The following is a 12,880-nucleotide window of genomic DNA, read 5'->3' as shown; positions in this document are numbered from 1 at the left end:
CTAGCTGCACAGGATACAGTACTGAATATACTGCAGCTAACTGAATGAACTGCCTGCCTGTACTATATTAGGAACAGAACAACATTAATGGTCTGCAGCGAGATCTAGCTGCACAGGATACAGTACTGAATATAATCCAGCTAACTGTATTAACTGCCTGCCCTTAGTATATTAGGAACAGAACAACAAGAATGGTCTGCAGCGAGATCTATCTGCACAGGATACAGTACTGAATATACTGCAGCTAACTGAATGAACTTGCCTGCCTGTAGTATATTAGGAACTGAACAACAGGAACGGTCTGCAAGGAGATCTAGCTGCACAGGATACAGTACTGAATATACTGCAGCTAACTGAATGAACTGCCTGCCTGTGCTATATTAGGAACAGAACAACAGGAATGGTCTGCAGCGAGATCTAGCTAAACTGGATACAGTATTGAATATACTGCAGGTAACTGAATGAACTGCCTACCTGTACTCTATTAGGAACAGAACAACAGGAACGGTCTGCAGCGAGATCTAGCTGCACAGGATACAGTACTGAATATACTGCAGCTAACTGAATTAACTACCTGCCTGTAGTATATTAGGAAGAGAACAGGAACGGTCTGCAGCGAGATCTAGCTGCACAGGATACAGTACTGAATATACCGTAGCTAACTGAACTGCCTGCCTGTAGTATATTAAGAACAGAACAACAGGAACGGTCTGCAGCAAGATCTAGCTGCACAGGATACAGTACTGAATATACTGCAGCTAACTGAATGAACTGCCTGCCTTTACTATATTAGGAACAGAACAACAGGAATGGTCTGCAGCAAGATCTAGCTGCACGGGATACAGTACTGAATATACTGCAGCTAACTGAATTAACTGCCTGCCCGTATTATATTAAGAACAGAACAACAGGAACGGTCTGCAGCGAGATCTAGCTGTACAGGGTACAGTACAGAATATACTGCAGCTAACTGAATGAACTGCCTGCCTCTACTCTATTAGGAACAGAACAATAGGAACGGTCTGCAGCGAGATCTAGCTGCACAGGATACAGTACTGAATATACTGCAGCTAATTGAATTAACTACCTGCCTGTAGTATATTAGGAAGAGAACAGAAACGGTCTGCAGTTAGATCTAGCTGCACAGGATACAGTACTGAATATACTGCAGCTAACTGAATGAACTGCCTGCCTTTACTATATTAGGAACAGAACAACAGGAATAGTCTGCAGCGAGATCTAGCTAAACTGGATACAGTATTGAATATACTGCAGCTAACTGAATGAACTGCCTGCCTGTAGTATATTAAGAACAGAACAACAAGAACGGTCTGCAGCGAGATCTATCTAAACTGGATACAGTACTGAATATACTGTAGCTAACTGAATGAACTTGCCTGCCTGTAGTATATTAGGAATAGAACAAACAGGAACGGTCTGCAGCGAGATCTAGCTGCACAGGATACAGTACTGAATATACTGCAGCTAAATGTATGAACTGCCTGCCTGTAGTATATTAAGAACAGAACAAGAGGAACGGTCTGCAGCGAGATCTAGCTGCTCAGATTACAGTACTGAATATACTGCAGCTAACTGAATGAACTGCCTGCATGTACTATATTAGGAACAGAACTACAGGAATGGTGTGCAGCGAGATCTAGCTGCACAGGATACAGTAATGAATATACTGCAGCTATCTGTATTAACTGCCTGCTGTAGTATATTAGGAACAGAACAACAAGAATGGTCTGCAGCGAGATCTAGCTGCACAGGATACAGTACTGAATATACTGCAGCTAACTGAATCAACTGCCTGCCTGTACTATATTAGGAACAGAACAACAGGAATGGTCTGCAGCGAGATCTAGCTAAACTGGATACAGTATTGAATATACTGCAGTGAACTGAATGAACTGCCTGTCTGTAGTATATTAAGAACAGAACAACAAGAACGGTCTGCAGCGAGATTTAGCTGTACAGGATACAGTACTGAATATACTGCAGCTAACTGAATGAACTGTCTGCCTGTACTCTATTAGGAACAGAAGAACAGGAACGGTCTGCAGCGAGATCTAGCTGCACAGGATACAGTACTGAATATACTGCAGCTAATTAAATTAACTACCTGCCTGTAGTATATTAGGAAGAGAACAGAAACGGTCTGCAGTTAGATCTAGCTGCACAGGATACAGTACTGAATGTACTGCAGCTAACTGATTGAACGTGCCTGCCTGTAGTATATTAGGAACAGAACAACAGGAACGGTCTGCAGCGAGATCTAGCTGCACAGCATACAGTACTGAATATACTGCAGCTAACTGAATGAACTGCCTGCCTTTACTATATTAGGAATAGAACAACAGGAATAGTCTGCAGCGAGATCTAGCTAAACTGGATACAGTATTGAATATACTGCAGCTAACTGAATGAACTGCCTGCCTGTAGTATATTAAGAACAGAACAACAAGAACGGTCTGCAGTGAGATCTATCTAAACTGGATACAGTACTGAATATACTGTAGCTAACTGAATGAACTTGCCTGCCTGTAGTATATTAGGAATAGAACAAACAGGAACGGTCTGCAGCGAGATCTAGCTGCACAGATTACAGTACTGAATATACTGCAGCTAACTGAATGAACTCCCTGCCTGTACTATATTAGGAACAGAACAACAGGAATGGTGTGCAGCGAGATCTAGCTGAACAGGATACAGTACTGAATATACTGCAGATAACTGTATTAACTGCCTGCCGTAGTATATTAGGAACAGAACAACAAGAATGGTCTGCAGCGAGATCTAGCTGCACAGGATACAGTACTGAATATACTGCAGCTAACTGAATGAACTGCCTGCCTGTACTATATTAGGAACAGAACAACAGGAATGGTCTGCAGCGAGATCTAGCTAAACTGGATACAGTATTGAATATACTGCAGTGAACTGAATGAACTGCCTGTCTGTAGTATATTAAGAACAGAACAACAAGAACAGTCTGCAGCGAGATTTTGCTGTACAGGATACAGTACTGAATATACTGCAGCTAACTGAATGAACTGCCTGCCTGTACTCTATTAGGAACAGAAGAACAGGAACGGTCTGCAGCGAGATCTAGCTGCACAGGATACAGTACTGAATATACTGCAGCTAACTGAATTAACTACCTGCCTGTAGTATATTAGGAAGAGAACAGGAACGGTCTGCAGCGAGATCTAGCTGCACAGGATACAGTACTGAACATACTGCAGCTAACTGAATGAACTTGCCTGCCTGTAGTATATTAGGAAGAGAACAACAGGAATGGTATGCAGCGAGATCTAGCTGCACAAAATACAGTACTGAATATACTGCAGTTAACTGAATGAACTTGCCTGCCTGTAGTATATTAGGAACAGAACAGGAAGGGTCTGCAGAAAGATCTAGCTGCACAGGATACAATACTGAATATACTGCAGCTAACTGAATGAACTTGCCTGCCTGTAGTATATTAGGAACAGGAAGGGTCTGCAGCGAGATCTAGCTGCACAGGATACAATACTGAATATACTGTAGCTAACTGAATGAACTTGCCTGTCTGTAGTATATTAGGAACAGAACAAAAGGAACGGTCTGCAGTGAGATCTAGCTGCACAGGATACAGTACTGAATGTACTGCAGCTAACTGAATGAACTTGCCTGCCTGTAGTATATTAAGAACAGAACAACAGGAACGGTCTGCAGCGAGATCTAGCTGCACAGGATACAGTACTTTATATACTGCAGCTAACTGAATGAACTGCCTGCCTGTACTATATTAGGATCAGAACAACAGGAATGGTCTGCAGCGAGATCTAGCTGTACAGGATAGAGTACTGAATATATTGCAGCTAACTGAATGGACTGCCTGCCTGTACTCTATTAGGAACAGAACAACAGGAGCGGTCTGCTGCGAGATCTAGCTGTACAGGATACAGTACTGAATATACTGCAGCTAACTGAATGAACTGCCTGCCTGTACTCTATTAGGAACAGAACAACAGGAACGGTCTGCAGCGAGATATATCTGCACAGGATACAGTACTGAATATACTGCAGCTACTGAATTAACTACCTGCCTGTAGTATATTAGGAAGAGAACAGGAACGGTCTGCAGTGAGATCTAGCTGCACAGGATACAGTACTGAATATACCGTAGCTAACTGAATGAACTGCCTGCCTGTAGTATATTAAGAACAGAACAACAGGAACGGTCTGCAGCGAGATCTAGCTGCACAGGATACAGTACTGAATATACTGCAGCTAACTGAATGAACTGCCTGCCTTTACTTTATTAGGAACAGAACAACAGAAATGGTCTGCAGCGAGATCTAGCTGCATGGGATACAGTACTGAATATACTGCAGCTAACTGAATTAACTGCCTGCCCGTATTATATTAGGAACAGAACAACAGGAATGGTCTGCAGCGAGATCTAGCTGTACAGGATACAGTACTGAATATATTGCAGCTAACTGAATGGACTGCCTGCCTGTACTCTATTAGGAACAGAACAACAGGAGCTGTCTGCAGCGAGATCTAGCTGCACAGGATACAGTACTGAATATACTGCAGCTAATTGAATTAACTACCTGCCTGTAGTATATTATGAAGAGAACAGGAACGGTCTGCAGTGAGATCTAGCTGCACAGGATACAGTACTGAATGTACTGCAGCTAACTAAATGAACTTGCCTTACTGTAGTATATTAGGAAGAGAACAACTGGAACGGACTGCAGCGAGATCTAGCTGCACAGGACACAGTACTGAATATACTGCAGCTAACTAAATGAACTTGCCTTACTGTAGTATATTAAGAAGAGAACAACTGGAACGGACTGCAGCGAGATCTAGCTCCACAGGATATAGTACTGAATATACTGCAGCTAACTGAATGAACTGCCTGCCTGTACTATATTAGGAACAGAACAATAGGAACGGTCTGCAGCAAGATCTAGCTGCACAGGATACAGTACAGAATATACTGCAGCTAACTGAATTAACTGCCTGCCTGTAGTATATTAGGAACAGAACAACAGGAACGGCCTGCAGTGAGATCTAGCTAAACTGGATACAGTACTGAATATACGGCAGCTAACTGAATGAACTCGCCTGCCTGTACTATATTAGGAAAAGAACAGGAACGGTCTGCAGCGAGATCTAGCTGCACAGGATACAGTACTGAATATACTGCAGCTAACTAAATGAACTGCCTGCCTGTAGTATATTAGGAAGAGAACAACACGATCGCTCTGCAGGGAGATCTAGCTGCACAGGATACAGTACTGAATATACTGCAGCTAACTGAATGAACTGCCTGCCTGTAGTATATTAAGAACAGAATAAAAGGAACGGTCTGCAGTGAGATCTAGCTGTACAGGATACAGTACTGAATATACTGCAGCTAACTGAATTAACTACCTGCCTGTAGTATATTAGGAAGAGAACAGGAACGGTCTGCAGCGAGATCTAGCTGCACAAAATACAGTACTGAATATACTGCAGTTAACTGAATGAACTTGCCTGCCTGTAGTATATTAGGAACAGAACAGGAAGGGACTGCAGCGAGATCTAGCTGCACAGGATACAATACTCAATATACTGCAGCTAACTGAATGAACTTGCCTGCCTGTAGTATATTAGGAACAGAACAACAGGAACGGTCTGCAGAGAGATCTAGCTAAACTGGATACAGTACTGAATATACTGTAGCTAACTGAATGAACTTGCCTGCCTGTAGTATATTAGGACGAGAACAACAGGAACGGTCTGCAGCGAGATCTAGCTGCGCAGGATGCAGTACTGAATATACTGCAGCTAATTGTATGAACTGCCTGCCTGTAGTATATTAAGAACAGAAATACAGGAACGGTCTGCAGCGAGATCTATCTGCACAGGATACAGCACTGAATATACTGCAGCTAACGCAATGAACTTGCCTGCCTGTAGTATATTAGGAACAGAACAACAGGAACGGTCTGCAGCGAGGTCTAGCTAAACTGGATACGGTACTGAATATACTGCAGCTAACTGAATGAACTTGCCTGCCTGTAGTATCTAAGGAAGAGAATAGGAATGGTCTGCAGCGAGATCTAGCTGCACAGGATACAGTACTGAATGTACTGCAGCTAACTAAATGAACTTGCCTGCCTGTAGTATATTAGGAAGAGAACAACAGGAACGGACTGCAGCGAAATCTAGCTGCACAGGATACAGTACTGAATATACTGCAGCTAACTGAATGAACTTGCCTGCGTGTAGTTTATTAGGAACAGAACAACAGGAACGGTCTGCAGCGAGATCTAGCTGCACAGGATACAGTACTGAATATACTGCAGCTAACTAAATGAACTGCCTGCCTGTAGTATATTAGGAAGAGAACAACAAGAACGGTCTGCAGGGAGATCTAGCTGCACAGGATACAGTACTGAATATACTGCAGCTAATGGACTGAAATTGCCTTCCTGTAGTATATTAGGAACAGAACAACAGGAACGGTCTGCAGCGAGATCTAGCAAAACAGGATACAGTATTGAATATACTGCAGCTAACTGAATGAACTGCCTGCCTGTAGTATATTAAGAACAGAATAACAGGAACGGTCTGCAGCGAGATCTAGCTGCACAGAATACAGTACTGAATATACTGCAGCTAACTGAATTAACTACCTGCCTGTAGTATATTAGGAAGAGAACAGGAGCGGTCTGCAGCGAGATCTAGCTGCACAGGATACAGTACTGAATATACTGCAGCTAACTGAATGAACTTGCCTGCCTGTAGTATATTTGGAACAGAACAACAGGAACGGTCTGCAGTGAGATCTAGCTAAACTGGATACAGTACTGAATATACTGCAGCCAACTGAATGAACTGCCTGCGTGTAACATATAAGGAAGAGAACAACAGGAACGGTCTGCAGCGAGATCTAGCTGCATAGGATACAGTACTGAATATACTGCAGCTAACTGAATGAACTGCCTGCCTTTACTATATTAGGAACAGAACAACAGGAATAGTCTGCAGCGAGATCTAGCTAAACTGGATACAGTATTGAATATACTGCAGCTAACTGAATGAACTGCCTGCCTGTAGTATATTAGGAATAGAACAAACACGAACGGTCTGCAGCGAGATCTAGCTGCACAGGATACAGTACTGAATATACTGCAGCTAAATGTATGAACTGCCTGCCTGTAGTATATTAAGAACAGAACCACATGAACGGTCTGCAGCGAGATCTAGCTGCACAGGATACAGTACTGAATATACTGCAGCTAACTGAATGAACTGCCTGCCTGTACTATATTAGGAACAGAACAACAGGAATGGTCTGCAGCGAGATCTAGCTGCACAGGATACAGTATTGAATATACTGCAGCTAAATGTATTAACTGCCTGCCCGTAGTATATTAGGAACAGAACAACAAGAATGGTCTGCAGCGAGATGTATCTGCACTGGATACAGTACTGAATATACTGCAGCTAACTGAATGAACTTGCCTGCCTGTAGTATATTAGGAACAGAACAACAGGAACAGTCTGCAGCAAGATCTAGCTGCACAGGATACAGTACTGAATATACTGCAGCTATCTGAATGAACTGCCTGCCTGTACTCTATTAGGAACAGAACAACAGGAACGGACTGCAGCGAGATCTAGCTGCACAGGATACAGTACTGAATATACTGCAGCTAACTGAATTAACTATCTGCCTGTTGTATATTAGGAAGAGAACAGGAACGGTCTGCAGCGAGATCTAACTGCACAGGATACAGTACTGAGCGTACTGCAGCTAACTGAATGAACTTGCCTGCCTGTAGTATATTAGGAAAAGAACAACAGGAATGGTCTGCAGCGAGATCTAGCTGCACAAAATACAGTACTGAATATACTGCAGTTAAATGAATGAACTTGCCTGCCTATAGTATATTAAGAACAGAACAGGAAGGATCTGCAGCAAGATCTAGCTGCAAAGGATACAATACTGAATATACTGCAGCTAACTGAATGAACTTGCCTGCCTGTAGTATATTAGGAAGAGAACAACAGGAACAGTCTGCAGCGAGATCTAGCTAAACTGGATACAGTACTGAAATACTGTAGCTAACTGAATGCACTTGCCTGCCTGTAGTATATTAGGAATAGAACAAACAGAAACGGTCTGCAGCGAGATCTAGTTGCACAGGATACAGTACTGAATATACTGCAGCTAACTGAATGAACTTGCCTGCCTGTAGTATATTAGGAACAGAACAACAGGAACGGCCTGCAGTGAGATCTAGCTAAACTGGATACATTACTGAATATACTGCAGCTAACTGAATGAACTTGCCTGCCTGTAGTATATTAGGAACAGAACAGGAATGGACTGCAGCGAGATCTAGCTGCACAAAATACAGTAATGAATATACTGCAGTTAACTGAATGAACTTGCCTGCCTGTAGTATATTAGGAACAGAACAGGAAGGGTCTGCAGCGAGATCTAGCTGCACAGGATACAATACTGAATATACTGCAGCTAACTGAATGAACTTGCCTGCCTGTAGTATATTAGGAACAGAACAACAGGAACGGTCTGCAGCGAGATCTAGCTAAACTGGATACAGTACTGAATATACTGTAGCTAACTGAATGAACTTGCCTGCCTGTAGTATATTAGGAATAGAACAACAGGAACGTTCTGCAGCGAGATCTAGCTGCACAGGATACAGTACTGAATATACTGCAGTTAACTGAATGAACTGCCTGCCTGTAGTATATTAGGAAGAGAACAACAGGAACAGTCTGCAGCGAGATCTAGCTGCACAGGATACAGTACTTAATATACTGCAGCTAACTGAAGAAACTTGCCTGCCTGTAGTATATTAGGAACAGAACAGGAAGGGTCTGCAGCGAGATCTAGCTGCACAGGATACAATACTGAATATTCTGCAGCTAACTTAATGAACTGCCTGCCTGTAGTATATTAAGAACAGAACAAGAGGAATGGTCTGCAGCGAGATCTAGCTGCACAGGATACAGTACTGAATATACTGCAGCTAACTGAATGAACTGCCTGCCTGTAGTATATTAGGAAGAGAACAACAGGAACAGTCTGCAGCGAGATCTAGCTGCACAGGATACAGTACTTAATATACTGCAGCTAACTGAATGAACTTGCCTGCCTGTTGTATATTAGGAACAGAACAACAGGAACGGTCTGCAGCGAGATCAAGCTGCAAAGGATATAGTACTGAATAAACTTCAGCTAACTGAATGGACTGCCTGCCTGTAGTATATGAGGAAGAAAACAACAGGAATGGTCTGCAGCGAGATCTAGCTGCACAGGATACAGTACTGAATATACTGCAGCTAACTGAATTAACTGCCTGCCTGTAGTATATCAGGAACAGAACAGAAACTGTCTGCAGTGAGATCTAGCTGCACAGGATACAGTACTGAATATACTGCAGCTAACTGAATGAACTTGCCTGCCTGTAGTATATTAGGAACAGAAAAAATGGAACGGTCTGCAGTGAGATCTAGCTAAATTGGATACAGTACTGAATATACTGCAACTAGCTGAATGAACTACCTGCCTGTAGTATATTAGTAAGAGAACAGGAACGGTCTGCAGCGAGATCTAGCTTCACAGGATACAGTACTGAATATAAAGCAGCTAAATGAATGAACTTGCCTGCCTGCAGTTTAATAGGAATAGAACAACAGGAACGGTCTGCAGCGAGATCTAGCTGCACAGGATACAGTACTGAATATACTGCAGCTAACTGAATTAACTACCTGCCTGTAGTATATTAGGAAGAGAACAGGAACAGTCTGCAGCGAGATCTAGCTGCACAAAATACAGTACTGAATATACTGCAGTTAACTGAATGAACTTGCCTGCCTGTAGTATATTAGGAACAGAAAAGGAAGGGACTGCAGCGAGATCTAGCTGCACAGGATACAATACTGAATATACTGCAGCTAACTGAATGAACTTGCCTGCCTGTAGTATATTAGGAACAGAACAACAGGAACGGTCTGCAGAGAGATCTAGCTAAACTGGATACAGTACTGAATATACTGTAGCTAACTGAATGAACTTGCCTGCCTGTAGTATATGAGGAAGAAAACAACAGGAACGGTCTGCAGCGAGATCTAGCTGCACAGGATACAGTACTGAATATACTGCAGCTAATGGTATGAACTGCCTGCCTGTAGTATATTAAGAACAGAAATACAGGAACGGTCTGCAGCGAGATCTATCTGCACAGGATACAGTACTGAATATACTGCAGCTAACGCAATGAACTTGCCTGCCTGTAGTATATTAGGAACAGAACAACAGGAACGGTCTGCAGCGAGGTCTAGCCAAACTGGATACGGTACTGAATATACTGCAGCTAACTGAATGAACTTGCCTGCCTGTAGTATCTAAGGAAGAGAATAGGAATGGTCTGCAGCGAGATCTAGCTGCACAGGATACAGTACTGAATGTACTGCAGCTAACTAAATGAACTTGCCTGCCTGTAGTATATTAGGAAGAGAACAACAGGAACGGACTGCAGCGAAATCTAGCTGCACAGGATACAGTACTGAATATACTGCAGCTAACTGAATGAACTTGCCTGCGTGTAGTTTATTAGGAACAGAACAACAGGAACGGTCTGCAGCGAGATCTAGCTGCACAGGATACAGTACTGAATATACTGCAGCTAACTAAATGAACTGCCTGCCTGTAGTATATTAGGAAGAGAACAACAAGAACGGTCTGCAGGGAGATCTAGCTGCACAGGATACAGTACTGAATATAATGCAGCTAATGGAATGAAATTGCCTTCCTGTAGTATATTAGGAACAGAACAACAGGAACGGTCTGCAGCGAGATCTAGCAAAACAGGATACAGTATTGAATATACTGCAGCTAACTGAATGAACTGCCTGCCTTTAGTATATTAAGAACAGAATAACAGGAACAGTCTGCAGCGAGATCTAGCTGCACAGAATACAGTACTGAATATACTGCAGCTAACTGAATTAACTACCTGCCTGTAGAATATTAGGAAGAGAACAGGAACGGTCTGCAGCGAGATCTAGCTGCACAGGATACAGTACTGAATATACTGCAGCTAACTGAATGAACTTGCCTGCCTGTAGTATATTTGGAACAGAACAACAGGAACAATCTGCAGTGAGATCTAGCTGCACAGGATACAGTACTGAATATACTGCAGCTAACTAAATGAACTGCCTGCCTGTAGTATATTAGGAAGAGAACAACAGGAATGGTCTGCAGGGAGATCTAGCTGCACAGGATACAGTACTGAATATACTGCAGCTAATGGAATGAAATTGCCTGCCTGTAGTATATTAGGAACAGAACAACAGGTATGGCCTGCAGCGAGATCTAGCAAAACAGGATACAGTATTGAATATACTGCAGCTAACTAAATGAACTGCCTGCCTGTAGTATATTGAGAACAGAATAACAGGAATGGTCTGTAGCGAGATCTAGCTGCACAGGATACAGTACTGAATATACTGCAGCTAACTGAATTAACTACCTGCCCGTAGTATATTAGGAACAGAACAACAAGAATTGGTCTGCAGCGAGATCTATCTGCACAGGATACAGTACTGAATATACTGCAGCTATCTGAATGAACTGCCTGCCTGTAGTATATTAAGAACAGAACAACAGGAATGGTCTGCAGCGAGATCTATTTGCACAGGATACAGTACTGAATATACTGCAGCTATCTGAATGAACTGCCTGCCTGTAGTATATTAAGAACAGAACAACAGGAATGGTCTGCAGCGAGATCTAGCTGCACAGGATACATTACTGAATATACTGCTGCTAACTGAATGAACTGCCTGCCTGTACTATATTAGGAACAGAACAACAGGAAAGGTCTGCAGCGAGATCTAGCTGCACAGGATACAGTACTGAATATACTGCAGCTAACTGAAGGAACTTTCCTGCCTGTAGTATATTAGGAACAGAACAACAGGAACGGTCTGCAGCGAGATCAAGCTGCAAAGGATTTAGTACTTAATATACTTCAGCTAACTGAATGGACTGCCTGCCTGTAGTATATGAGGAAGAAAACAACAGGAGTGGTCTGCAGTGAGATCTAGCTGCACAGGATACAGTACTGAATATACTGTAGCTAACTGAATTAACTGCCTGCCTGTAGTATATCAGGAACAGAACAGAAACTGTCTGCAGTGAGATCTAGCTACACAGGATACAGTACTGAATATACTGCAGCTAACTGAATGAACTTGCCTGCCTGTAGTAAATTAGGAACAGAACAAATGGAACGGTCTGCAGTGAGATCTAGCTAAATTGGATACAGTACTGAATATACTGCAACTAACTGAATGAACTACCTGCCTGTGGTATATTAGGAAGAGAACAGGAACGGTCTGCAGCGAGATCTAGCTGCACAGGATACAGTACTGAATATACTGCAGCTAACTGAATGAACTTGCCTGCCTGTAGTATATTAGGAATAGAACAACAGGAACGGTCTACAGCGAGATCTAGCTACATAAGATACAGAACTGAATTTACTGCAGCTAACTGAATGAACTTGCCTGCCTGTAGTATATTATAAACAGAACAACAGGAACGGTCTGCAGCAAGATCTAGCTAAACTGGATACAGTACTGAATATACTGCAGCTAACTGAATGAACTTGCCTGCCTGTAGTATATTAGGAACAGAACAACAGGAACGGTCTGCAGTGAGATCTAGCTAAACTGGATACAGTACTGAATATACTGCAGCTAACTGAATGAACTTGCCTGCCTGTAGTATATTAGGAACAGAACAGGAACAGTCTGCAGCGAGATCTAGCTGCACAGGATACAGTAC

Source organism: Aquarana catesbeiana, linkage group LG10 (assembly GCF_042186555.1).
Source record: "Aquarana catesbeiana isolate 2022-GZ linkage group LG10, ASM4218655v1, whole genome shotgun sequence".
Lineage (NCBI taxonomy): Eukaryota > Metazoa > Chordata > Amphibia > Anura > Ranidae > Aquarana > Aquarana catesbeiana.
The sequence above is the reverse complement of the archived record's forward strand: the minus strand, read 5'-3'. Positions refer to the sequence as shown.